This window comes from Mixophyes fleayi, assembly GCF_038048845.1.
Source record: "Mixophyes fleayi isolate aMixFle1 chromosome 4 unlocalized genomic scaffold, aMixFle1.hap1 SUPER_4_unloc_5, whole genome shotgun sequence".
Classification (NCBI taxonomy): Eukaryota; Metazoa; Chordata; class Amphibia; order Anura; family Limnodynastidae; genus Mixophyes; species Mixophyes fleayi.
The window spans coordinates 238,548-266,129 of record NW_027445891.1 but is presented as its reverse complement, the minus strand read 5'-3'; the positions used below and the strand labels follow the sequence as shown (position 1 = coordinate 266,129).

At 40.2% G+C, this 27,582-nt stretch overlaps 10 non-coding genes across 10 annotated transcripts; all 10 read right to left on the bottom strand.

The window, feature by feature from the left end:
- Window positions 1–8,851: 8,851 nt before the first annotated feature.
- TRNAV-AAC (transfer RNA valine (anticodon AAC)) lies at window positions 8,852–8,924 on the bottom strand. Its single transcript has one exon. It is a non-coding gene; the product is annotated as a tRNA-Val (tRNA).
- Window positions 8,925–10,326: 1,402 nt separating this feature from the next.
- On the bottom strand, window positions 10,327–10,399 carry TRNAV-AAC (transfer RNA valine (anticodon AAC)). The gene has a single exon. It is a non-coding gene; the product is annotated as a tRNA-Val (tRNA).
- Window positions 10,400–11,801: 1,402 nt separating this feature from the next.
- Window positions 11,802–11,874, bottom strand: TRNAV-AAC (transfer RNA valine (anticodon AAC)). The gene has a single exon. It is a non-coding gene; the product is annotated as a tRNA-Val (tRNA).
- Window positions 11,875–13,276: 1,402 nt separating this feature from the next.
- On the bottom strand, window positions 13,277–13,349 carry TRNAV-AAC (transfer RNA valine (anticodon AAC)). Its single transcript has one exon. It is a non-coding gene; the product is annotated as a tRNA-Val (tRNA).
- A 1,395-nt stretch (window positions 13,350–14,744) lies between these two features.
- Window positions 14,745–14,817, bottom strand: TRNAV-AAC (transfer RNA valine (anticodon AAC)). The gene has a single exon. It is a non-coding gene; the product is annotated as a tRNA-Val (tRNA).
- Window positions 14,818–16,214: 1,397 nt separating this feature from the next.
- Window positions 16,215–16,287, bottom strand: TRNAV-AAC (transfer RNA valine (anticodon AAC)). Its single transcript has one exon. It is a non-coding gene; the product is annotated as a tRNA-Val (tRNA).
- Window positions 16,288–17,681: 1,394 nt separating this feature from the next.
- On the bottom strand, window positions 17,682–17,754 carry TRNAV-AAC (transfer RNA valine (anticodon AAC)). The gene has a single exon. It is a non-coding gene; the product is annotated as a tRNA-Val (tRNA).
- Window positions 17,755–23,572: 5,818 nt separating this feature from the next.
- On the bottom strand, window positions 23,573–23,645 carry TRNAV-AAC (transfer RNA valine (anticodon AAC)). The gene has a single exon. It is a non-coding gene; the product is annotated as a tRNA-Val (tRNA).
- A 1,402-nt stretch (window positions 23,646–25,047) lies between these two features.
- Window positions 25,048–25,120, bottom strand: TRNAV-AAC (transfer RNA valine (anticodon AAC)). Its single transcript has one exon. It is a non-coding gene; the product is annotated as a tRNA-Val (tRNA).
- Window positions 25,121–26,522: 1,402 nt separating this feature from the next.
- TRNAV-AAC (transfer RNA valine (anticodon AAC)) lies at window positions 26,523–26,595 on the bottom strand. Its single transcript has one exon. It is a non-coding gene; the product is annotated as a tRNA-Val (tRNA).
- Window positions 26,596–27,582: the final 987 nt, after the last annotated feature.

Sequence of the window (27,582 nt, the reverse complement as noted above, 5' to 3'; positions counted from 1 at the left end):
ACGGTGGAATCTGCATGAGGATGACAGCTGGATTCGGCACTACGGGGAATTGGCTCTCAACAACTTTGTTAATTCCCCTTAAGTCCTGGACTAATCTATAGCCCCTCCCCCCACTCTTCTTCACAGGGAAAATGGGACTATTTGCTGTACTGGCTGTACGAATTAAAATCCCTTGTTGTAACAGCCTCTCAATAACAGGATATACCCCTAGTTCCACCTCCGGTTTTAATGGATACTGTGGGATTTTTAGGGCTATCTTACCACTTTTTAGATTGACCATGACAGGGGCTACGTTTGCCATCAGTCCAGTGTCCTGTTCATCTCTGGTCCATAGGGAACCTGGTATTTCCAGCAACATCCCCTTTACTTGAGATGGACTTTGTTCTATAACAGGAGAGTGTAACATTAACCTTTGAGGGGTGTCCAATATGTCCTGTACCTCATGTGCAACCTTCTCGGGTATATCTAGGAACACACCATCTGAAGTACAGTATATGACACATCCCATTTTACATAACAAGTCTCTCCCTAGCAAGTTAGTAGGAGCCGCTGCAGCCAAGAGAAACGAATGCTTAGTATGCAGAAGCCCGATAGTAACTTTGGCGGGTTTAGTTAGAGGATAATGTAACACTTTACCCGTCACCCCCATAGCTGGAATAGTTTTGCTGGTCACCTGTAGATTGAAAGGAGAGGTTATCACAGATCGGGCCGCCCCTGTATCTAAAAGAAAAGTTTGTTTCCTGCCAGCTATGTCAACTATCATTGTTGGTTCTTCACTCTGACTCTCAGTTAACCTCACTGGCTGTAGACTACAGGTATGACCTGACCCCTAGCGCTGACTATTGATTTCCCGCGCAGCATTTGCTGCCGTAATATGCGCGGGTAGATGTGAGTCTTCTAGTCTATGTGAATCCTTTCTTGGAGGATATCTATGTGACCCACCCCTATGTGTATTGAGTCTTTCTTTATTACAATCTCTCCTGTAATGTCCTTCCTCGTTACAGTTGAAACACCTGATCACTTTAGGTTTCCTGTTATATGGGTTGTATGCTGGTGGTCGTGTGTGCACCCCTTCTAGAGCCTGTATACTTACCGTCATTAACTTATCACTTTTCTCTTCCCTTTTTCTAAAAAGGTTCTTGTCATGCTCCACAGCAGACTCCCTAAGGGAGTCTACCGTGACGCCTCTCCAATTAGGTAATGTGGTTTGTACTCTCGTCTTTAAATTTTCCCTAAGGCCATCCATCAGTACCCCTACAGCTACCTCTCTGTGATGTGGGTCCTCACTTATGTTGGATATCCCAGTAAATCGTGCGATCGCTGTTATAGCTCTAGCAAAGTAATCTGAGGCAGTTTCACTATCCTTTTGTTTAATGGTGAAAATCTTACTCCAATTTACCACTACTGGAAAACAGATGGCTAAGTGTTTGACAATTTGTTCTATATTCCGTTGCTTAATCTCATCAGTCAAGGTGTCATCTTCCTCCAACAAACAATCTCCAATAAATTTTTGTATGTTAGTATTGGGAGGAAGACACGCCCTCAACACTACCCGCCAATCCTTACTGGTTGGTTCGTGAGCATTCCCTAAGTCTTTAACAAATTTCTGACATTTAGCTAACTCCTTTCTAGGGTCCGGGAATTCAGTCATAATGGAACGTAATTCTGATCTAGTCCAGGGACAATGTATTGTAACATTTCTTAAAGGAACTACACCATCCTTATCTGGTTTCCCATTGGGAACCGATATTGTGCGGACCGGGAACACACCCTCTGGTACACTAACTTCAGGGGACGCTACAGGATTTTCAGGCCCTAGATTTAGAACACTTTCACTCCTAGTGATCACGCTACTCTCACCTATCTCAGCCATTTTCTCATACTTGCGCTGAGCCTCTAGTACATTAACAGCATGGGCAATGGCAGAAATCACAGTGGGTTCATCTTCATTTTCAGATACACTTGATTGAAACTGATTTAAAACAGGGTACAACTTAGTAATTTTTCTATTTTCAGTTGTAACAACGGCTGTACTTACCCCTCCCGCCACATAAGGTGGCGGGGGCGCGCTTGCGCTGAGTTCGCCACGCTTCTCAATGGTTACATCCGCCTCGCGCGCGCTTTTCGCCACGCCTATTTCCGGTTTGCATTCGCTGCTCTGCCACGTGTTACCTTCCATTTTCCACAATTTTAAACAATCATTATGTCTATTTCTCTTTTTCGTTGACTTGATCAACCATATTTTATCTTTTACAGTATTTAGTACCTCTGCATTAAAACTCCCTATTGTTGGGAAAGGCCTATCACAAGCTTTGGTCATCCCGACCCACGTGTCACAATACACAGTTGCATATGCACCATATTTCTTACACATGAGAAACCTTGCTGAACCAATAGGGCCTTCCTTAGGCAGTACACTGACCATCTCTAGCGTATGCTTAGCACCCATGTTGAACAATATACCTTCTACCCGGAACACAGACACACCGCAATGCTCTGTTCCTTCCAGCCAAATGTGAAATACAGACACACCGCAATGCTCTGTTCTTTCCACCTAATAATTTCAACTCTGTTGCTATACTCACCGCTAGAGATCAATAATGCTCGGTGAACGTATTTCCTTTAGCCGCGCTCACTCGCTTTTCTCGCCCCTGGCAAGGGTCCCTAATACAGAAATATCACTGTGGGCCCCAAGCGCCATCAGCTCCTCGATACCCTGGCTCAACCACAAAAATCTGCTGAGTTTATTATCGCTGGGAGCGCAAAGTCGATACAATCAACCTGCCTTTCCAGTATAATTCCTCCTAGCTGCTTCACCAATTCGCACTAACGGTGCGATCGGATCGCACTGCCTACCAATACTAATTATTAGCAAACCTTGCGATCTATTGGTAGCGCTTTGCGAAAACCCAGTTTTCGCATTCGGTATACCTGCCCTGTATACCGTCCTTCAGTTGGGCAATCCGCCTCGTCAGACAGCAACTGAGCACCTCAACAATAAAACAGTGTATCTACGTTACAACATCACACACTATACACCTTTTCTGCGCAGAAAATCAAAAGTTCCCAACAATAGTAATAATGTCTCAGAGGCTTTCACAAGTAATTATACTATGCATGTATAATACTATCAAAACGATTGTTTAACCACGTGGCAAGTTTACCGGAAGTTCGCGTACGCACAGCAGGAAGTACACATACGCTAAACAATGCAATACAGTTAAAACGCACAATGACAGAAAAAAGAAACAGTTTTCTCTTTTGTCCCTAGGTTCTAGTTAGCGTGCCCTAGATAATGCAAAACGGACATTTGGTTTCGCAACACAGAGTAAAATTCAGGTTTTGAACACCATGCGTTCTTACCCGTTTATGACGCGTCTCCACCCTTTGTTGAGGAACCGAAATCCGTTGGTCTTGCGTATCATCGGCAACGAAACCTCCAAAGCTCACGAGCCCCCAAATTGTTATGTGCGTATTGTCGCTAACCAATAACGATTGTCGAACCTCGATTTGTGTTTCCAAAGCACAAAGATTTATTCGCAATAAGTGGAAAAATATGCTCAAGCGAAGTAATAGTAAATACAGCCGTTACTTATCGCAGGCGCTCTGGATCCAGTGCAGTCATTCAATCCTGAAGTCTGGGGACAAGATGTCTGCACTCTGGATCACAAGCTGCTGCTTATATACACAATCAAATACAGTAATACAATGAAGATGGTATGGCTTGCATCTATTGGTCCGGGTCTCAGGAATGTCCAAGGGGTCGTCAATCATTGGCTGGTTCATCCTAAGGAATCCAAAGGAGGGGGTCATCTCTGCAGGGGGTACGCTCTGCTCTTCCCGCCAGGATTCCTTAGTCTTAAGTAGTTCATAATTCCCTATCATTCATAACTTGCGTATGCACTCTGCGATTCCCTCGCAGAGTGAACCAAACAGTAGGATATGTAACAAGGTTCATTATGATACCACTGATGATGTTATTCCTTTAACCCGTTCCGTGTATTTCACTAATATGCATGTAACTCTGATATAACATATAAATACTACTATATTTCGACATAACTGACTATGTGTTGCAACTACCATTAATGTGTACTATTTTATAAGTATGCGTGTTTGTGCGAATGTATGGTAAAAGATCAATTACTGTTGCTGCCACGTGTAGTGGATGCGTACGCCCTTTCACGCCGTAGCGTGCCCTTGTACGTCGATGCGTACCCTACGCATCTTTTCAAACAAAGACAACCAAGTTTGCTAGACTTGAATTGAAATGACTTTATCCAATGTACTGACTTCGACAATATATGAAGGTGGATAGGTAGATGGTGTTGCAATGACATTAAAAGTTCCTGTTGATACAACTATTTACAAGATGTTATATCAATTTTACATCTCACATGTCCTATATAAAAGGAGATCTAACGCTTGTTTCTGCCTGGTTTTGAACTGGGGACCTTCCACGTGTTAGGCAAATGTGATAACCACTACACTACAGAAACACCAGCTGTGAGCTTTGTTGACCTTTGCCACTGTAATAGAGAGGGATCCTTACTGACATTTAATGATCTGTATCTGGACTCAAATTGATAAAAGGATTTGATTATTTACACTTCCTGTCTGAGGGTGTTATCCTACACACATCGAGGTATCCAGGGTCCCCATTTCCTAGTACTTCATTAGGGGTCCATCTTGGATGGTTGGTCACTTAGTAAAATCAGAATCCAGAGATAGTCCTTTCCCACCTTGTGTCTCATTATACCACATAGGTGTAGTATGATTGAATTCTGGTATAATTTCCTAAATTATGGGGTGCCGTTCATTCTGTGTGACATTCAGACATTTTTGTATGTGTCTCACAGTGATTAAAGTGGTTTCCTCACGCTGGGGAGAAGGACAGGGAATATTGTCGTATTTCATTTTCATAATTTTTTGATCTTTTCATTTGTTTTTTGTTTCATTTAAGTTTTACTCTTTTATTATTCTGTTGTAGACCTAGTATAGTTACAAGATCAAATTTATTATTGATGTATTGGTGTTAAGGAAGATCTGATCTCAACCTGATCACCCATAGTTGAAACTACAGTCAACTAGCTATCTCCCATCACTATATGAGGAAGTGCACAGACACTTACACATTTTGAACACAGCACTCCCATTGAGTGACTAGGAGGGAAATAGCCATATGAATCAGTTCTTGCCCACTCATTGGAGCCTTTGGCTGTCAGTGCAACCTCTAAGTCGTCTCATAGCAATATGGCTGGTGTGACAACATAGAAAGACAGTGGTGAGGAAGTGTTGATTATGAGACTGACGTGCTACCTACTGTGCTAACGAGGCCACTTCACTGTATGCACATAACGTTGAACAATGTTCTTCAATTCTATCTTCACTATTAACTAATTTATAAGAAAATGTTTTATAATTCATAGTTATGTTTTGCTGCTGCTCTATGGTTAACTAATAAAATTAACCCCTTTCCACTACAGGATGTAACGGTAATGTCTTGTTCAATTTTAGGCAGGGAGTTACGGCAAGTCACAGATGAATGTGTCATGACCAAGAACAATGATGAGTGGTTCCTGGCAGATAAATGGCTTCCGCACACCATTCAATAAAGAAGCTGGGATGCAATGGTCGCATCCCCTTTCTATGTCTCCCTGAAACCTCATTGACATCATCCCTGTGACTTGTTCCTGAAAGACATAGAGAGGTTAGGTGCCCGACAGGAGCTATTGCTAAGATATACAGGAGGCGTATGGAAATGATTGTTAAATCATATATGAAGGTGGATAGGTAGATGGTGTTGCAATGACATTAAAAGTTCCCGTTGATACAACTATTTACAAGATGTTATATCAATTTTACATCTCACATGTCCTATATAAAAGGAGATCTAATGCTTGTTTCTGCCTGGTTTTGAACCGGGGACCTTTCGCGTGTTAGGCGAATGTGATAACAACTACACTACAGAAACACCAGCTGTGAGCTTTGGTGACCGCTGCCACTGTAATAGAGAGGGATCCTTACTGACATTTAATGATCTGTATCTGGACTCAAATTGATAAAAGGATTTGATTATTTACACTGACTGTCTGAGGGTGTTATCCTACACACATTGAGGTATCCAGGGTCCCCATTTCCTAGTACTTCACTAGGGGTTCATCTTGGATGGTTGGTCACTTAGTAAAATCAGAATCCAGAGATAGTCCTTTCCCAACTTGTGTCTCATTATACCACATAGGTGTAGTATGATTGAATTCTGGTAAAATTTCCTAAATTATGGGGTGCCGTTCATTCTATGTGACATTCAGACATTTTTCTATGTGTCTCACAGTGATTAAAGTGGTTTCCTCACGCTGGGGAGAAGGACAGGGAATATTGTCGTATTTCATTTTCATAATTTTTTGATCTTTTCATTTGTTTTTTGTTTCATTTAAGTTTTACTCTTTTATTATTCTGTTGTAGACCTAGTATAGTTACAAGATCAAATTTACTATTGATGTATTGGTGTTAAGGAAGATCTGATCTCAACCCGATCACCCATAGTTGAAACTACAGTCAACTAGCTATCTCCCATCACTATATGTGGAAGTGCACAGACACTTACACATTTTGAACACAGCACTCCCATTGAGTGACTAGGAGGGAAATAGCCATATGAATCAGTTCTTGCCCACTCATTGGAGCCTTTGGCTGTCAGTGCAACCTCTAAGTCGTCTCATAGCAATATGGCTGGTTTGACAACATAGAAAGACAGTGGTGAGGAAGTGTTGATTATGAGACTGACGTGCTACCTACTGTGCTAACGAGGCCGCTTCACTGTATGCACATAACGTTGAACAATGTTCTTCAATTCTATCTTCACTATTAACTAATTTATAAGAAGATGTTTTGTAATTCATAGTTATGTTTTGCTGCTGCTCTATGGTTAACTAATAAAATTAACCCCTTCCCGCTACAGGATGTAAGGGTAATGTCTTGTTCAATTTTAGGCAGGGAGTTACGGCAAGTCACAGATGAATGTGTCATGACCAAGAACAATGATGAGTGGTTCCTGGCAGATAAATGGCTTCCGCACACCATTCAATAAAGGAGCTGGGATGCAATGGTCGCATCCCCTTTCTATGTCTCCCTGAAACCTCATTGACATCATCCCTGTGACTTGTTCCTGAAAGACATAGAGAGGTTAGGTGCCCGACAGGAGCTATTGCTAAGATATACAGGAGGCGTATGGAAATGATTGTTAAATCATATATGAAGGTGGATAGGTAGATGGTGTTGCAATGACATTAAAAGTTCCCGTTGATACAACTATTTACAAGATGTTATATCAATTTTACATCTCACATGTCCTATATAAAAGGAGATCTAATGCTTGTTTCTGCCTGGTTTTGAACCGGGGACCTTTCGCGTGTTTGGCGAATGTGATAACCACTACACTACAGAAACACCAGCTGTGAGCTTTGGTGACCTCTGCCACTGTAATAGAGAGGGATCCTTACTGACATTTAATGATCTGTATCTGGACTCAAATTGATAAAAGGATTTGATTATTTACACTGACTGTCTGAGGGTGTTATCCTACACACATCGAGGTATCCAGGGTCCCCATTTCCTAGTACTTCATTAGGGGTCCATCTTGGATGGTTGGTCACTTAGTAAAATCAGAATCCAGAGATAGTCCTTTCCCACCTTGTGTCTCATTATACCACATAGGTGTAGTATGATTGAATTCTGGTATAATTTCCTAAATTATGGGGTGCTGTTAATTCTGTGTGACATTCAGACATTTTTGTATGTGTCTCACAGTGATTAAAGTGGTTTCCTCACGCTGGGGAGAAGGACAGGGAATATTGTCGTATTTCATTTTCATAATTTTTTGATCTTTTCATTTGTTTTTTGTTTCATTTAAGTTTTACTCTTTTATTATTCTGTTGTAGACCTAGTATAGTTACAAGATCAAATTTACTATTGATGTATTGGTGTTAAGGAAGATCTGATCTCAACCCGATCACCCATAGTTGAAACTACAGTCAACTAGCTATCTCCCATCACTATATGCGGAAGTGCACAGACACTTACACATTTTGAACACAGCACTCCCATTGAGTGACTAGGAGGGAAATAGCCATATGAATCAGTTCTTGCCCACTCATTGGAGCCTTTGGCTGTCAGTGCAACCTCTAAGTCGTCTCATAGCAATATGGCTGGTTTGACAACATAGAAAGACAGTGGTGAGGAAGTGTTGATTATGAGACTGACGTGCTACCTACTGTGCTAACGAGGCCGCTTCACTGTATGCACATAACGTTGAACAATGTTCTTCAATTCTATCTTCACTATTAACTAATTTATAAGAAGATGTTTTCTAATTCATAGTTATGTTTTGCTGCTGCTCTATGGTTAACTAATAAAATTAACCCCTTCCCGCTACAGGATGTAACGGTAATGTCTTTTTCAATTTTAGGCAGGGAGTTACGGCAAGTCACAGATCCCTGTGTCATGACCAAGAACAATGATGAGTGGTTCCTGGCAGATAAATGGCTTCCGCACACCATTTAATAAAGGAGCTGGGATGCAATGGTCGCATCCCCTTTCTATGTCTCCCTGAAACCTCATTGACATCATCCCTGTGACTTGTTCCTGAAAGAAATAGAGAGGTTAGGTGCCCGACAGGAGCTATTGCTAAGATATACAGGAGGCGTATGGAAATGATTGTTAAATCATATATGAAGGTGGATAGGTAGATGGTGTTGTAATGACATTAAAAGTTCCTGTTGATACAACTATTTACAAGATGTAATATCAATTTTACATCTCACATGTCCTATATAAAAGGAGATCTAATGCTTGTTTCTGCCCGGTTTTGAACCAGGGACCTTTCGTGTGTTAAGCAAATGTGATAACCACTACACTACAGAAACACCAGCTGTGAGCTTTGTTGACCTCTGCCACTGTAATAGACAGGGATCCTTACTGACATTTAATGATCTGTATCTGGACTCAAATTGATAAAAGGATTTGATTATTTACCCTGACTGTCTGAGGGTGTTATCCTACACACATCGAGGAATCCAGGGTCCCCATTTCCTAGTACTTCATTAGGGGTCCATCTTGGATGGTTGGTCACTTAGTAAAATCAGAATCCAGAGATAGTCCTTTCCCACCTTATGTCTCATTATTTCACATAGGTGTAGTATGATTGAATTCTGGTATAATTTCCTAAATTATGGGGTGCCGTTCATTCTGTGTGACATTCAGACATTTTTGTATGTGTCTCACAGTGATTAAAGTGGTTTCCTCACGCTGGGGAGAAGGACAGGGAATATTGTCGTATTTCGTTTTCATAATTTTTTGATCTTTTCATTTGTTTTTTGTTCCATTTAAGTTTTACTCTTTTATTATTCTGTTGTAGACCTAGTATAGTTACAAGATCAAATTTACTATTGATGTATTGGTGTTAAGGAAGATCTGATCTCAACCTAATCACCCATAGTTGAAACTACAGTCAACTAGCTATCTCCCATCACTAAATGCGGAAGTGCACAGACACTTACACATTTTGAACACAGCACTCCCATTGAGTGACTAAGAGGGAAATAGCCATATGAATCAGTTCTTGCCCACTCATTGGAGCCTTTGGCTGTCAGTGCAACCTCTACGTCGTCACATAGCAATATGGCTGGTTTGACAACATAGAAAGACAGTGGTGAGGAAGTGTTGATTATGAGACTGAAGCGCTACCTACTGTGCTAACGAGGCCGCTTCACTGTGTGCACATAACGTTGAACAATGTTCTTCAATTCTATCTTCACTATTAACTAATTTATAAGAAGATGTTTTATAATTCATAGTTATGTTTTGCTGCTGCTCTATGGTTAACTAATAAAATTAACCCCTTCCCGCTACAGGATGTAACGGTAATGTCTTGTTCAATTTTAGGCAGGGAGTTACGGCAAGTCACAGATCCCTCTGTCATGACCAAGAACAATGATGAGTGGTTCCTGGCAGATAAATGGCTTCCACACACCATTCAATAAAGAAGCTGGGATGCAATGGTCGCATCCCCTTTCTATGTCTCCCTGAAACCTCATTGACATCATCCCTGTGACTTGTTCCTGAAAGACATAGAGAGGTTAGGTGCCCGACAGGAGCTATTGCTAAGATATACAGGAGGCGTATGGAAATGATTGTTAAATCATATATGAAGGTGGATAGGTAGATGGTGTTGTAATGACATTAAAAGTTCCTGTTGATACAACTATTTACAAGATGTTATATCAATTTTACATCTCACACGTCCTATATGAAAGGAGATCTAATGCTTGTATCTGCCCGGTTTTGAACCGGGGACCTTTCACGTGTTAGGCGAATGTGATAACCACTACACTACAGAAACACCAGCTGTGAGCTTTGGTGACCTCTGCCACTGTAACAGAGAGGGATCCTTACTGACATTTAATGATCTGTATCTGGACTCAAATTGATAAAAGGATTTGATTATTTACACTGACTGTCTGAGGGTGTTATCCTACACACATCGAGGTATCCAGGGTCCCCATTTCCTAGTACTTCATTAGGGGTCCATCTTGGATGGTTGGTCACTTAGTAAAATCAGAATCCAGAGATAGTCCTTTCCCACCTTGTGTCTCATTATACCACATAGGTGTAGTATGATTGAATTCTGGTATAATTTCCTAAATTATGGGGTGCTGTTCATTCTGTGTGACATTCAGACATTTTTGTATGTGTCTCACAGTGATTAAAGTGGTTTCCTCACGCTGGGGAGAAGGACAGGGAATATTGTCGTATTTCATTTTCATAATTTTTTAATCTTTTCATTTGTTTTTTGTTTCATTTAAGTTTTACTCTTTTATTATTCTGTTGTAGACCTAGTATAGTTACAAGATCAAATTTACTATTGATGTATTGGTGTTAAGGAAGATCTGATCTCAACCTAATCACCCATAGTTGAAACTACAGTCAACTAGCTATCTCCCATCACTATATGCGGAAGTGCACAGACACTTACACATTTTGAACACAGCACTCCCATTGAGTGACTAAGAGGGAAATAGCCATATGAATCAGTTCTTGCCCACTCATTGGAGCCTTTGGCTGTCAGTGCAACCTCTAAGCCGTCTCATAGCAATATGGCTGGTGTGACAACATAGAAAGACAGTGGTGAGGAAGTGTTGATTATGAGACTGACGTGCTACCTACTGTGCTAACGAGGCCGCTTCACTGTGTGCACATAACGTTGAACAATGTTCTTCAATTCTATCTTCACTATTAACTAATTTATAAGAAGATGTTTTATAATTCATAGTTATGTTTTGCTGCTGCTCTATGGTTAACTAATAAAATTAACCCCTTCCCGCTACAGGATGTAACGGTAATGTCTTGTTCAATTTTAGGCAGGGAGTTACGGCAAGTCACAGATCCCTCTGTCATGACCAAGAACAATGATGAGTGGTTCCTGGCAGATAAATGGCTTCCGCACACCATTCAATAAAGAAGCTGGGATGCAATGGTCGCATCCCCTTTCTATGTCTCCCTGAAACCTCTTTGACATCATCCCTGTGACTTGTTCCTGAAAGACATAGAGAGGTTAGGTGCCCGACAGGAGCTATTGCTAAGATATACAGGAGGCGTATGGAAATGATTGTTAAATCATATATGAAGGTGGATAGGTAGATGGTGTTGTAATGACATTAAAAGTTCCTGTTGATACAACTATTTACAAGATGTTATATCAATTTTACATCTCACACGTCCTATATGAAAGGAGATCTAATGCTTGTATCTGCCCGGTTTTGAACCGGGGACCTTTCACGTGTTAGGCGAATGTGATAACCACTACACTACAGAAACACCAGCTGTGAGCTTTGGTGACCTCTGCCACTGTAACAGAGAGGGATCCTTACTGACATTTAATGATCTGTATCTGGACTCAAATTGATAAAAGGATTTGATTATTTACACTGACTGTCTGAGGGTGTTATCCTACACACATCGAGGTATCCAGGGTCCCCATTTCCTAGTACTTCATTAGGGGTCCATCTTGGATGGTTGGTCACTTAGTAAAATCAGAATCCAGAGATAGTCCTTTCCCACCTTGTGTCTCATTATACCACATAGGTGTAGTATGATTGAATTCTGGTATAATTTCCTAAATTATGGGGTGCTGTTCATTCTGTGTGACATTCAGACATTTTTGTATGTGTCTCACAGTGATTAAAGTGGTTTCCTCACGCTGGGGAGAAGGACAGGGAATATTGTCGTATTTCATTTTCATAATTTTTTAATCTTTTCATTTGTTTTTTGTTTCATTTAAGTTTTACTCTTTTATTATTCTGTTGTAGACCTAGTATAGTTACAAGATCAAATTTACTATTGATGTATTGGTGTTAAGGAAGATCTGATCTCAACCTAATCACCCATAGTTGAAACTACAGTCAACTAGCTATCTCCCATCACTAAATGCGGAAGTGCACAGACACTTACACATTTTGAACACAGCACTCCCATTGAGTGACTAAGAGGGAAATAGCCATATGAATCAGTTCTTGCCCACTCATTGGAGCCTTTGGCTGTCAGTGCAACCTCTAAGCCGTCTCATAGCAATATGGCTGGTGTGACAACATAGAAAGACAGTGGTGAGGAAGTGTTGATTATGAGACTGACGTGCTACCTACTGTGCTAACGAGGCCGCTTCACTGTGTGCACATAACGTTGAACAATGTTCTTCAATTCTATCTTCACTATTAACTAATTTATAAGAAGATGTTTTATAATTCATAGTTATGTTTTGCTGCTGCTCTATGGTTAACTAATAAAATTAACCCCTTCCCGCTACAGGATGTAACGGTAATGTCTTGTTCAATTTTAGGCAGGGAGTTACGGCAAGTCACAGATCCCTCTGTCATGACCAAGAACAATGATGAGTGGTTCCTGGCAGATAAATGGCTTCCGCACACCATTCAATAAAGAAGCTGGGATGCAATGGTCGCATCCCCTTTCTATGTCTCCCTGAAACCTCATTGACATCATCCCTGTGACTTGTTCCTGAAAGACATAGAGAGGTTAGGTGCCCGACAGGAGCTATTGCTAAGATATACAGGAGGCGTATGGAAATGATTGTTAAATCATATATGAAGGTGGATAGGTAGATGGTGTTGCAATGACATTAAAAGTTCCCGTTGATACAACTATTTACAAGATGTTATATCAATTCTACATCTCACATGTCCTATATAAAAGGAGATCTAATGCTTGTTTCTGCCCGGTTTTGAACAGGGGACCTTTCGCGTGTTAGGCGAATGTGATAACCACTACACTACAGAAACACCAGCTGTGAGCTTTGTTGACCTTTGCCACTGTAATAGAGAGGGATCCTTACTGACATTTAATGATCTGTATCTGGACTCAAATTGATAAAAGGATTTGATTATTTACACTGACTGTCTGAGGGTGTTATCCTACACACATCGAGGTATCCAGGGTCCCCATTTCCTAGTACTTCATTAGGGGTCCATCTTGGATGGTTGGTCACTTAGTAAAATCAGAATCCAGAGATAGTCCTTTCCCACCTTATGTCTCATTATACCACATAGGTGTAGTATGATTGAATTCTGGTATAATTTCCTAAATTATGGGGTGCCGTTCATTCTGTGTGACATTCAGACATTTTTGTATGTGTCTCACAGTGATTAAAGTGGTTTCCTCACGCTGGGGAGAAGGACAGGGAATATTGTCGTATTTCGTTTTCATAATTTTTTGATCTTTTCATTTGTTTTTTGTTTCATTTAAATTTTACTCTTCTATTATTCTGTTGTAGACCTAGTATAGTTACAAGATCAAATTTACTATTGATGTATTGGTGTTAAGGAAGATCTGATCTCAACCTGAACACCCATAGTTGACACTACAGTCAACTAGCTAACTCCCATCACTATATGCGGAAGTGCACAGACACTTACACATTTTGAACACAGCACTCCCATTGAGTGACTAGGAGGGAAATAGCCATATGAATCAGTTCTTGCCCACTCATTGGAGCCTTTGGCTGTCAGTGCAACATCTACGTCGTCTCATAGCAATATGGCTGGTTTGACAACATAGAAAGACAGTGGTGAGGAAGTGTTGATTATGAGACTGACGCGCTACCTACTGTGCTAACGAGGCCGCTTCACTGTATGCACATAACGTTGAACAATGTTCTTTAATTCTATCTTCACTATTAACTAATTTATAAGAAGATGTTTTCTAATTCATAGTTATGTTTTGCTGCTGCTCTATGGTTAACTAATAAAATTAACCCCTTCCCGCTACAGGATGTAACGGTAATGTCTTGTTCAATTTTAGGCAGGGAGTTACGGCAAGTCACAGATCCCTGTGTCATGACCAAGAACAATGATGAGTGGTTCCTGGCAGATAAATGGCTTCCGCACACCATTTAATAAAGAAGCTGGGAAGCAATGGTCGCATCCCCTTTCTATGTCTCCCTGAAACCTCATTGACATCATCCCTGTGACTTGTTCCTGAAAGAAATAGAGAGGTTAGGTGCCCGACAGGAGCTATTGCTAAGATATACAGGAGGCGTATGGAAATGATTGTTAAATCATATATGAAGGTGGATAGGTAGATGGTGTTGTAATGACATTAAAAGTTCCTGTTGATACAACTATTTACAAGATGTAATATCAATTTTACATCTCACATATAAAAGGAGATCTAATGCTTGTTTCTGCCCGGTTTTGAACCGGGGACCTTTCGCGTGTTAGGCGAATGTGATAACCACTACACTACAGAAACACCAGCTGTGAGCTTTGTTGACCTTTGCCACTCTAATAGAGAGGGATCCTTACTGACATTTAATGATCTGTATCTGGACTCAAATTGATAAAAGGATTTGATTATTTACACTGACTGTCTGAGGGTGTTATCCTACACACATCGAGGTATCCAGGGTCCCCATTTCCTAGTACTTCATTAGGGGACCATCTTGGATGGTTGGTCACTTAGTAAAATCAGAATCCAGAGATAGTCCTTTCCCACCTTGTGTCTCATTATACCACATAGGTGTAGTATGATTGAATTCTGGTAAAATTTCCTAAATTATGGGGTGCCGTTCATTCTATGTGACATTCAGACATTTTTCTATGTGTCTCACAGTGATTAAAGTGGTTTCCTCACGCTGGGGAGAAGGACAGGGAATATTGTCGTATTTCGTTTTCATAATTTTTTGATCTTTTCATTTGTTTTTTGTTTCATTTAAGTTTTACTCTTTTATTATTCCGTTGTAGACCTAGTATAGTTACAAGATCAAATTTACTATTTATGTGTTGGTGTTAAGGAAGATCTGATCTCAACCTGAACACCCATAGTTGACACTACAGTCAACTAGCTATCTCCCATCACTATATGCGGAAGTGCACAGACGCTTACACATTTTGAACACAGCACTCCCATTGAGTGACTAGGAGGGAAATAGCCATATGAATCAGTTCTTGCCCACTCATTGGAGCCTTTGGCTGTCAGTGCAACCTCTAAGTCGTCTCATAGCAATATGGCTGGTTTGACAACATAGAAAGACAGTGGTGAGGAAGTGTTGATTATGAGACTGACGTGCTACCTACTGTGCTAACGAGGCCGCTTCACTGTATGCACATAACGTTGAACAATGTTCTTCAATTCTATCTTCACTATTAACTAATTTATAAGAAGATGTTTTGTAATTCATAGTTATGTTTTGCTGCTGCTCTATGGTTAACTAATAAAATTAACCCCTTCCCGCTACAGGATGTAAGGGTAATGTCTTGTTCAATTTTAGGCAGGGAGTTACGGCAAGTCACAGATGAATGTGTCATGACCAAGAACAATGATGAGTGGTTCCTGGCAGATAAATGGCTTCCGCACACCATTCAATAAAGAAGCTGGGATGCAATGGTCGCATCCCCTTTCTATGTCTCCCTGAAACCTCATTGACATCATCCCTGTGACTTGTTCCTGAAAGACATAGAGAGGTGCCCGACAGGAGCTATTGCTAAGATATACAGGAGGCGTATGGAAATGATTGTTAAATCATATATGAAGGTGGATAGGTAGATGGTGTTGCAATGACATTAAAAGTTCCTGTTGATACAACTATTTACAAGATGTTATATCAATTTTACATCTCACATGTCCTATATAAAAGGAGATCTAATGCTTGTTTCTGCCTGGTTTTGAACCGGGGACCTTTCGCGTGTTAGGCGAATGTGATAACCACTACACTACAGAAACACCAGCTGTGAGCTTTGGTGACCTCTGCCACTGTAATAGAGAGGGATCCTTACTGACATTTAATGATCTGTATCTGGACTCAAATTGATAAAAGAATTTGATTATTTACACTGACTGTCTGAGGGTGTTATCCTACACACATCGAGGTATCCAGGGTCCCCATTTCCTAGTACTTCATTAGGGGTCCATCTTGGATGGTTGGTCACTTAGTAAAATCAGAATCCAGAGATAGTCCTTTCCCACCTTGTGTCTCATTATACCACATAGGTGTAGTATGATTGAATTCTGGTATAATTTCCTAAATTATGGGGTGCCGTTAATTCTGTGTGACATTCAGACATTTTTGTATGTGTCTCACAGTGATTGAAGTGGTTTCCTCACGCTGGGGAGAAGGACAGGGAATATTGTCATATTTCATTTTCATAATTTTTTGATCTTTTCATTTGTTTTTTGTTTCATTTAAGTTTTACTCTTTTATTATTCTGTTGTAGACCTAGTATAGTTACAAGATCAAATTACTATTGATGTATTGGTGTTAAGGAAGATCTGATCTCAACCCGATCACCCATAGTTGAAACTACAGTCAACTAGCTATCTCCCATCACTATATGCGGAAGTGCACAGACACTTACACATTTTGAACACAGCACTCCCATTGAGTGACTAGGAGGGAAATAGCCATATGAATCAGTTCTTGCCCACTCATTGGAGCCTTTGGCTGTCAGTGCAACCTCTAAGTCGTCTCATAGCAATATGGCGGGTTTGACAACATAGAAAGACAGTGGTGAGGAAGTGTTGATTATGAGACTGACGCGCTACCTACTGTGCTAATGAGGCCGCTTCACTGTATGCACATAACATTGAACAATGTTCTTCAATTCTATCTTCACTATTAACTTATTTATAAGAAGATGTTTTCTAATTCATAGTTATGTTTTGCTGCTGCTCTATGGTTAACTAATAAAATTAACCCCTTCCCGCTACAGGATGTAACGGTAATGTCTTGTTCAATTTTAGGCAGGGAGTTACGGCAAGTCACAGATCCCTGTGTCATGACCAAGAACAATGATGAGTGGTTCCTGGCAGATAAATGGCTTCCGCACACCATTCAATAAAGAAGCTGGGATGCAATGGTCGCATCCCCTTTCTATGTCTCCCTGAAACCTCATTGACATCATCCCTGTGACTTGTTCCTGAAAGACATAGAGAGGTTAGGTGCCCGACAGGAGCTATTGCTAAGATATACAGGAGGCGTATGGAAATGATTGTTAAATCATATATGAAGGTGGATAGGTAGATGGTGTTGCAATGACATTAAAAGTTGCCGTTGATACAACTATTTACAAGATGTTATATCAATTTTACATCTCACATATAAAAGGAGATCTAACGCTTGTTTCTGCCCGGTTTCGAACCGGGGACCTTTCGCGTGTTAGGCGAATGTGATAACCACTACACTACAGAAACACCAGCTGTGAGCTTTGTTGACCTCTGCCACTGTAATAGAGAGGGATCCTTACTGACATTTAATGATCTGTATCTGGACTCAAATTGATAAAAGGATTTGATTATTTACACTGACTGTCTGAGGGTGTTATCCTACACACATCGAGGTATCCAGGGTCCCGATTTCCTAGTACTTTGTTAGGGGTCCATCTTGGATGGTTGGTCACTTAGTAAAATCAGAATCCAGAGATAGTCCTTTCCCACCTTTTGTCTCATTATTCCACATAGGTGTAGTATGATTGAATTCTGGTATAATTTCCTAAATTATGGGGTGCCGTTCATTCTGTGTGACATTCAGACATTTTTATATGTGTCTCACAGTGATTAAAGTGGTTTCCTCACGCTGGGGAGAAGGACAGGGAATATTGTCGTATTTCGTTTTCATAATCTTTTGATCTTTTCATTTTTTTTTTGTTTCATTTAAGTTTTACTCTTTTATTATTCTGTTGTAGACCTAGTATAGTTACAAGATCAAATTTACTATTGATGTATTGGTGTTAAGGAAGATCTGATCTCAACCTGAACACCCATAGTTGACACTACAGTCAACTAGCTATCTCCCATCACTATATGCGGAAGTGCACAGACACTTACACATTTTGAACACAGCACTCCCATTGAGTGACAAGGAGGGAAATAGCCATATGAATCAGTTCTTGCCCACTCATTGGAGCCTTTGGCTGTCAGTGCAACCTCTACGTCGTCTCATAGCAATATGGCTGGTTTGACAACATAGAAAGACAGTGGTGAGGAAGTGTTGATTATGAGACTGATGCGCTACCTACTGTGCTAACGAGGCCGCTTCACTGTATGCACATAACGTTGAACAATGTTCTTCAATTCTATCTTCACTATTAACTAATTTATAAGAAGATGTTTTGTAATTCATAGTTATGTTTTGCTGCTGCTCTATGGTTAACTAATAAAATTAACCCCTTCCCGCTACAGGATGTAACGGTAATGTCTTGTTCAATTTTAGGCAGGGAGTTACGGCAAGTCACAGATCCCTGTGTCATGACCAAGAACAATGATGAGTGGTTCCTGGCAGATAAATGGCTTCCGCACACCATTCAATAAAGAAGCTGGGATGCAATGGTCGCATCCCCTTTCTATGTCTCCCTGAAACCTCATTGACATCATCCCTGTGACTTGTTCCTGAAAGACATAGAGAGGTTAGGTGCCCGACAGGAGCTATTGCTAAGATATACAGGAGGCGTATGGAAATGATTGTTAAATCATATATGAAGGTGGATAGGTAGATGGTGTTGCAATGACATTAAAAGTTCCTGTTGATACAACTATTTACAAGATGTTATATCAATTTTACATCTCACATGTCCTATATAAAAGGAGATCTAACGCTTGTTTCTGCCCGGTTTCGAACTGGGGACCTTTCACGTGTTAGGAGAATGTGACAACCACTGCACTACAGAAACACCAGCTGTGAGCTTTGTTGACCTCTGCCACTGTAATAGAGAGGGATCCTTACTGACATTTAATGATCTGTATCTGGACTCAAATTGATAAAAGGTTTTGATTATTTACACTGACTGTCTGAGGGTGTTATCCTACACACATCGAGGTATCCAGGGTCCCCATTTCCTAGTACTTCATTAGGGGTCCATCTTGGATGGTTGGTCACTTAGTAAAATCAGAATCCAGAGATAGTCCTTTCCCACCTTGTGTCTCATTATACCACATAGGTGTAGTATGATTAAATTCTGGTATAATTTCCTAAATTATGGGGTGCCGTTCATTCTGTGTGACATTCAGACATTTTTGTATGTGTCTCACAGTGATTAAAGTGGTTTTCTCACGCTGGGGAGAAGGACAGGGAATATTGTCGTATTTCGTTTTCATAATTTTTTGATCTTTTTATTTATTTTTTGTTTCATTTAAGTTTTACTCTTTTATTATTCCGTTGTAGACCTAGTATAGTTACAAGATCAAATTTACTATTGATGTATTGGTGTTAAGTAAGATCTGATCTCAACCTGAACACCCATAGTTCACACTACAGTCAACTAGCTATCTCCCATCACTATATGCGGAAGTGCACAGACACTTACACATTTTGAACACAGCACTCCCATTGAGTGACTAGGAGGGAATTAGCCATATGAATCAGTTCTTGCCCACTCATTGGAGCCTTTGGCTGTCAGTGCAACCTCTACGTCGTCTCATAGCAATATGGCTGGTTTGACAACATAGAAAGACAGTGGTGAGGAAGTGTTGATTATGAGACTGACGCGCTACCTACTGTGCTAACGAGGCCGCTTCACTGTATGCACATAACGTTGAACAATGTTCTTTAATTCTTACTTCACTATTAACTAATTTATAAGAAGATGTTTTGTAATTCATAGTTATGTTTTGCTGCTGCTCTATGGTTAACTAATAAAATTAACCCCTTCCCGCTACAGGATGTAACGGTAATGTCTTGTTCAATTTTAGGCAGGGAGTTACGGCAAGTCACAGATCCCTGTGTCATGACCAAGAACAATGATGAGTGGTTCCTGGCAGATAAATGGCTTCCGCACACCATTCAATAAAGAAGCTGGGATGCAATGGTCGCATCCCCTTTCTATGTCTCTCTGAAACCTCATTGACATCATCAATGTGACTTGTTCCTGAAAGACATAGAGAGGTTAGGTGCCCGACAGGAGCTATTGCTAAGATATACTGGAGGCGTATGGAAATGATTGTTAAATCATATATGAAGGTGGATAGGTAGATGGTGTTGCAATGACATTAAAAGTTCCCGTTGATACAACTATTTACAAGATGTTATATAAATTTTACATCTCACATGTCCTATATAAAAGGAGACCTAGCGATTGTTTTACCCCGGTTTCGAAACGTGGACCTTTAGGGTGTTAGGCGAATGTGATAACCACTACACTACAGAAACACCAGCTGTGAGCTTGGTTGACCTCTGCCACTGTAATAGAGAGGTATCCTTACTGACATTTAATGATCTGTATCTGGACTCAAATTGATAAAAGGATTTGATTATTTACACTGACTGTCTGAGGGTGTTATCCTACACACATCGAGGTATCCAGGGTCCCCATTTCCTAGTACTTTATTAGGGGTCCATCTTGGATGGTTGGTCACTTAGTAAAATCAGAATCCAGAGATAGTCCTTTCCCACCTTGTGTCTCATTATACCACATAGGTGTAGTATGATTGAATTCTGGTATAATTTCCTAAATTATGGGGTGCCGTTCATTCTGTGTGACATTCAGACATTTCTGTATGTGTCTCACAGTGATTAAAGTGGTTTCCTCACGCTGGGGAGAAGGACAGGGAATATTGTCGTATTTCGTTTTCATAATTTTTTGATCTTTTCATTTGTTTTTTGTTTTATTTAAGTTTTACTCTTTTATTATTCTGTTGTAGACCTAGTATAGTTACAAGATCAAATTTACTATTGATGTATTGGTGTTAAGGAAGATCTGATCTCAACCTGAACACCCATAGTTGACACTACAGTCAACTAGCTATCTCCCATCACTATATGCGGAAGTGCACAGACACTTACACATTTTGAACACAGCACTCCCATTGAGTGACTAGGAGGGAAATAGCCATATGAATCAGTTCTTGCCCACTCATTGAAGCCTTTGGCTGTCAGTGCAACCACTAAGTCATCTCATAGCAATATGGCTGGTTTAACAACATAGAAAGACAGTGGTGAGGAAGTGTTGATTATGAGACTGACGCGCTACCTACTGTGCTAACGAGGCCGCTTCACTGTATGCACATAGCGTTGAACAATGTTCTTCAATTCTATCTTCACTATTAACTAATTTTTAAGAAGATGTTTTGTAATTCATATTTATGTTTTGCTGCTGCTCTATAGTTAACTAATAAAATTAACCCCTTCCCGCTACAGGATGTAACGGTAATGTCTTGTTCAATTTTAGGCAGGGAGTTACGGCAAGTCACAGATCCCTGTGTCATGACCAAGAACAATGATGAGTGGTTCCTGGCAGATAAATGGCTTCCGCACACCATTCAATAAAGAAGCTGGGATGCAATGGTCGCATCCCCTTTCTATGTCTCCCTGAAACCTCATTGACATCATCCCTGTGACTTGTTCCTGAAAGACAGAGAGGTTAGGTGCCCGACAGGAGCTATTGCTAAGATATACAGGAGGCGTATGGAAATGATTGTTAAATCATATATGAAGGTGGATAGATAGATGGTGTTGCAATGACATTACAAGTTCCTATTGATACAACTATTTACAAGATGTTATATCAATCTTACATCTCACATGTCCTATATAAAAGGAGATCTAGCGCTTGTTTTACCCCGGTTTCGAAACTTGGACCTTTCAGGTGTTAGGTGAATGTGATAACCACTACACTACAGAAACACCAGCTGTGAGCTTGGTTGACCTCTGCCACTGTAATAGAGAGGTATCCTTACTGACATTTAATGATCTGTATCTGGACTCAAATTGATAAAAGGATTTGATTATTTACACTGACTGTCTGAGGGTGTTATCCTACACACATCGAGGTATCCAGGGTCCCCATTTCCTAGTACTTTATTAGGGGTCCATCTTGGATGGTTGGTCACTTAGTAAAATCAGAATCCAGAGATAGTCCTTTCCCACCTTGTGTCTCATTATACCACATAGGTGTAGTATGATTGAATTCTGGTATAATTTCCTAAATTATGGGGTGCCGTTCATTCTGTGTGACATTCAGACATTTCTGTATGTGTCTCACAGTGATTAAAGTGGTTTCCTCACGCTGGGGAGAAGGACAGGGAATATTGTCGTATTTCGTTTTCATAATTTTTTGATCTTTTCATTTGTTTTTTGTTTCATTTAAGTTTTACTCTTTTATTATTCTGTTGTAGACCTAGTATAGTTACAAGATCAAATTTACTATTGATGTATTGGTGTTAAGGAAGATCTGATCTCAACCTGAACACCCATAGTTGACACTACAGTCAACTAGCTATCTCCCATCACTATATGCGGAAGTGCACAGACACTTACACATTTTGAACACAGCACTCCCATTGAGTGACTAGGAGGGAAATAGCCATATGAATCAGTTCTTGCCCACTCATTGAAGCCTTTGGCTGTCAGTGCAACCTCTAAGTCGTCTCATAGCAATATGGCTGGTTTAACAACATAGAAAGACAGTGGTGAGGAAGTGTTGATTATGAGACTGACGCGCTACCTACTGTGCTAACGAGGCCGCTTTACTGTATGCACATAGCGTTGAACAATGTTCTTCAATTCTATCTTCACTATTAACTAATTTTTAAGAAGATGTTTTGTAATTCATATTTATGTTTTGCTGCTGCTCTATAGTTAACTAATAAAATTAACCCCTTCCCGCTACAGGATGTAACGGTAATGTCTTGTTCAATTTTAGGCAGGGAGTTACGGCAAGTCACAGATCCCTGTGTCATGACCAAGAACAATGATGAGTGGTTCCTGGCAGATAAATGGCTTCCGCACACCATTCAATAAAGAAGCTGGGATGCAATGGTCGCATCCCCTTTCTATGTCTCCCTGAAACCTCATTGACATCATCCCTGTGACTTGTTCCTGAAAGACATAGAGAGGTTAGGTGCCCGACAGGAGCTATTGCTAAGATATACAGGAGGCGTATGGAAATGATTGTTAAATCATATATGAAGGTGGATAGGTAGATGGTGTTGTAATGACATTAAAAGTTCCCGTTGATACAACTATTTACAAGATGTTATATCAATTTTACATCTCACATATAAAAGGAGATCTAACGCTTGTTTCTGCCCGGTTTCGAACTGGGGACCTTTCGCGTGTTAGGCGAATGTGATAACCACTACACTACAGAAACACCAGCTGTGAGAATTGTTGACCTCTGCCACTGTAATAGAGAGGGATCCTTACTGACATTTAATGATCTGTATCTGGAATCAAATTGATAAAAGGATTTGATTATTTACACTGACTGTCTGAGGGTGTTATCCTACACACATCGAGGTATCCAGGGTCCCCATTTCCTAGTACTTCATTAGGGGTCCATCTTGGATGGTTGGTCACTTAGTAAAATCAGAATCCAGAGATAGTCCTTTCCCACCTTGTGTCTCATTATACCACATAGGTGTAGTATGATTAAATTCTGGTATAATTTCCTAAATTATGGGGTGCCGTTCATTCTGTGTGACATTCAGACATTTTTGTATGTGTCTCACAGTGATTAAAGTGGTTTTCTCACGCTGGGGAGAAGGACAGGGAATATTGTCGTATTTCGTTTTCATAATTTTTTGATCTTTTTATTTATTTTTTGTTTCATTTAAGTTTTACTCTTTTATTATTCCGTTGTAGACCTAGTATAGTTACAAGATCAAATTTACTATTGATGTATTGGTGTTAAGGAAGATCTGATCTCAACCTGAACACCCATAGTTGACACTACAGTCAACTAGCTATCTCCCATCACTATATGTGGAAGTGCACAGACACTTACACATTTTGAACACAGCACTCCCATTGAGTGACTAGGAGGGAAATAGCCATATGAATCAGTTCTTGCCCACTCATTGGAGCCTTTGGCTGTCAGTGCAACCTCTAAGTCGTCTCATAGCAATATGGCTGGTTTGACAACATAGAAAGACAGTGGTGAGGAAGTGTTGATTATGAGACTGACGCTCTACCTACTGTGCTAACGAGGCAGCTTCACTGTATGCACATAACGTTGAACAATGTTCTTCAATTCTATCTTCACTATTAACTAATTTATAAGAAGATGTTTTGTAATTCATAGTTATGTTTTGCTGCTGCTCTATGGTTAACTAATAAAATTAACCCCTTCCCGCTACAGGATGTAACGGTAATGTCTTGTTCAATTTTAGGCAGGGAGTTACGGCAAGTCACAGATTTCTGTGTCATGACCAAGAACAATGATGAGTGGTTCCTGGCAGATAAATGGCTTCCGCACACCATTCAATAAAGAAGCTGGGATGCAATGGTCGCATCCCCTTTCTATGTCTCCCTGAAACCTCATTGACATCATCCCTGTGACTTGTTCCTGAAAGACATAGAGAGGTTAGGTGCCCTACAGGAGCTATTGCTAAGATATACAGGAGGCGTATGGAAATGATTGTTAAATCATATAAGAAGGTGGATAGGTAGATGATGTTGCAATGACATTAAAAGTTCCTGTTGATACAACTATTTACAAGATGTTATATCAATTTTACATCTCACATGTCCTATATAAAAGGAGATCTAACGCTTGTTTCTGCCCGGTTTCGAACCGGGGACCTTTCACGTGTTAGGCGAATGTGATAACCACTACACTACAGAAACAGCAGCTGTGAGATTTGTTGACCTCTGCCACTGTAATAAAGAGGGATCCTTACTGACATTTAATGATCTGTATCTGGAATCAAATTGATAAAAGGATTTGATTATTTACACTGACTGTCTGCGGGTGTTATCCTAAACACATCGAGGTATCCAGGGTCCCCATTTCCTAGTACTTCATTAGGGGTCCATCTTGGATATTTGGTAACTTAGTAAAATCAGAATCCAGAGATAGTCCTTTCCCACCTTGTGTCTCATTATACCACATAGGTGTAGTATGATTAAATTCTGGTATAATTTCCTAAATTATGGGGTGCCGTTCATTCTGTGTGACATTCAGACATTTTTGTATGTGTCTCACAGTGATTAAAGTGGTTTTCTCACGCTGGGGAGAAGGACAGGGAATATTGTCGTATTTCGTTTTCATAATTTTTTGATCTTTTTATTTATTTTTTGTTTCATTTAAGTTTTACTCTTTTATTATTCTGTTGTAGACCTAGTATAGTTACAAGATCAAATTTACTATTGATGTATTGGTGTTAAGGAAGATCTGATCTCAACCTGAACACCCATAGTTGACACTACATTCAACTAGCTATCTCCCATCACTATTTGCGGAAGTGCACAGACACTTACACATTTTGAACACAGCACTCCCATTGAGTGACTAGGAGGGAAATAGCCATATGAATCAGTTCTTGCCCACTCATTGGAGCCTTTGGCTGTCAGTGCAACCTCTACGTCGTCTCATAGCAATATGGCTGGTTTGACAACATAGAAAGACAGTGGTGAGGAAGTGTTGATTATGAGACTGACGCGCTACCTACTGTGCTAACGAGGCCGCTTCACTGTATGCACATAACGTTGAACAATGTTCTTCAATTCTATCTTCACTATTAACTAATTTATAAGAAGATGTTTTGTAATTCATAGTTATGTTTTGCTGCTGCTCTATGGTTAACTAATAAAATTAATCCCTTCCCGCTACAGGATGTAACGGTAATGTCTTGTTCAATTTTAGGCATGGAGTTACGGCAAGTCACAGATCTCTGTGTCATGACCAAGAACAATGATGAGTGGTTCCTGGCAGATAAATGGCTTCCGCACACCATTCAATAAAGAAGCTGGGATGCAATGGTCGCATCCCCTTTCTATGTCTCCCTGAAACCTCATTGACATCATCCCTGTGACTTGTTCCTGAAAGACATAGAGAGGTTAGGTGCCCTACAGGAGCTATTGCTAAGATATACAGGAGGCGTATGGAAATGATTGTTAAATCATATAAGAAGGTGGATAGGTAGATGATGTTGCAATGACATTAAAAGTTCCTGTTGATACAACTATTTACAAGATGTTATATCAATTTTACATCTCACATGTCCTATATAAAAGGAGATCTAACGCTTGTTTCTGCCCGGTTTCGAACCGGGGACCTTTCACGTGTTAGGCGAATGTGATAACCACTACACTACAGAAACACCAGCTGTGAGATTTGTTGACCTCTGCCACTGTAATAAAGAGGGATACTTACTGACATTTAATGATCTGTATCTGGAATCAAATTGATAAAAGGATTTGATTATTTACACTGACTGTCTGCGGGTGTTATCCTAAACACATCGAGGTATCCATGGTCCCCATTTCCTAGTACTTCATTAGGGGTCCATCTTGGATGGTTGGTCACTTAGTAAAATCAGAATCCAGAGATAGTCCTTTCCCACCTTGTGTCTCATTATACCACATAGGTGTAGTATGATTGAATTCTGGTAAAATTTCCTAAATTATGGGGTGCCGTTCATTCTATGTGACATTCAGACATTTTTGTATGTGTCTCACAGTGATTAAAGTGGTTTCCTCACGCTGGGGAGGAGGACAGGGAATATTGTCGTATTTTGTTTTCATAATTTTTTGATCTTTTCATTTGTTTTTTGTTTCATTTAAGTTTTACTCTTTTATTTTTCCGTTGTAGACCTAGTATAGTTACAAGATCAAATTTACTATTGATGTATTGGTGTTAAGGAAGATCTGATCTTAACCTGAACACCCATAGTTGACACTACAGTCAACTAGCTATCTCCCATCACTATATGCGGAAGTGCACAGACACTTACACATTTTGAACACAGCACTCCCATTGAGTGACTAGGAGGGAAATAGCCATATGAATCAGTTCTTGCCCACTCATTGGAGCCTTTGGCTGTCAGTGCAACCTCTAAGTCGTCTCATAGCAATATGGCTGGTTTAACAACATAGAAAGACAGTGGTGAGGAAGTGTTGATTATGAGACTGACGTGCTACCTACTGTGCTAACGAGGCCGCTTCACTGTATGCACATAACGTTGAACAATGTTCTTCAATTCTATCTTCACTATTAACTAATTTATAAGAAGATGTTTTATAATTCATAGTTATGTTTTGCTGCTGCTCTATGGTTAACTAATAAAATTAACCCCTTCCCGCTACAG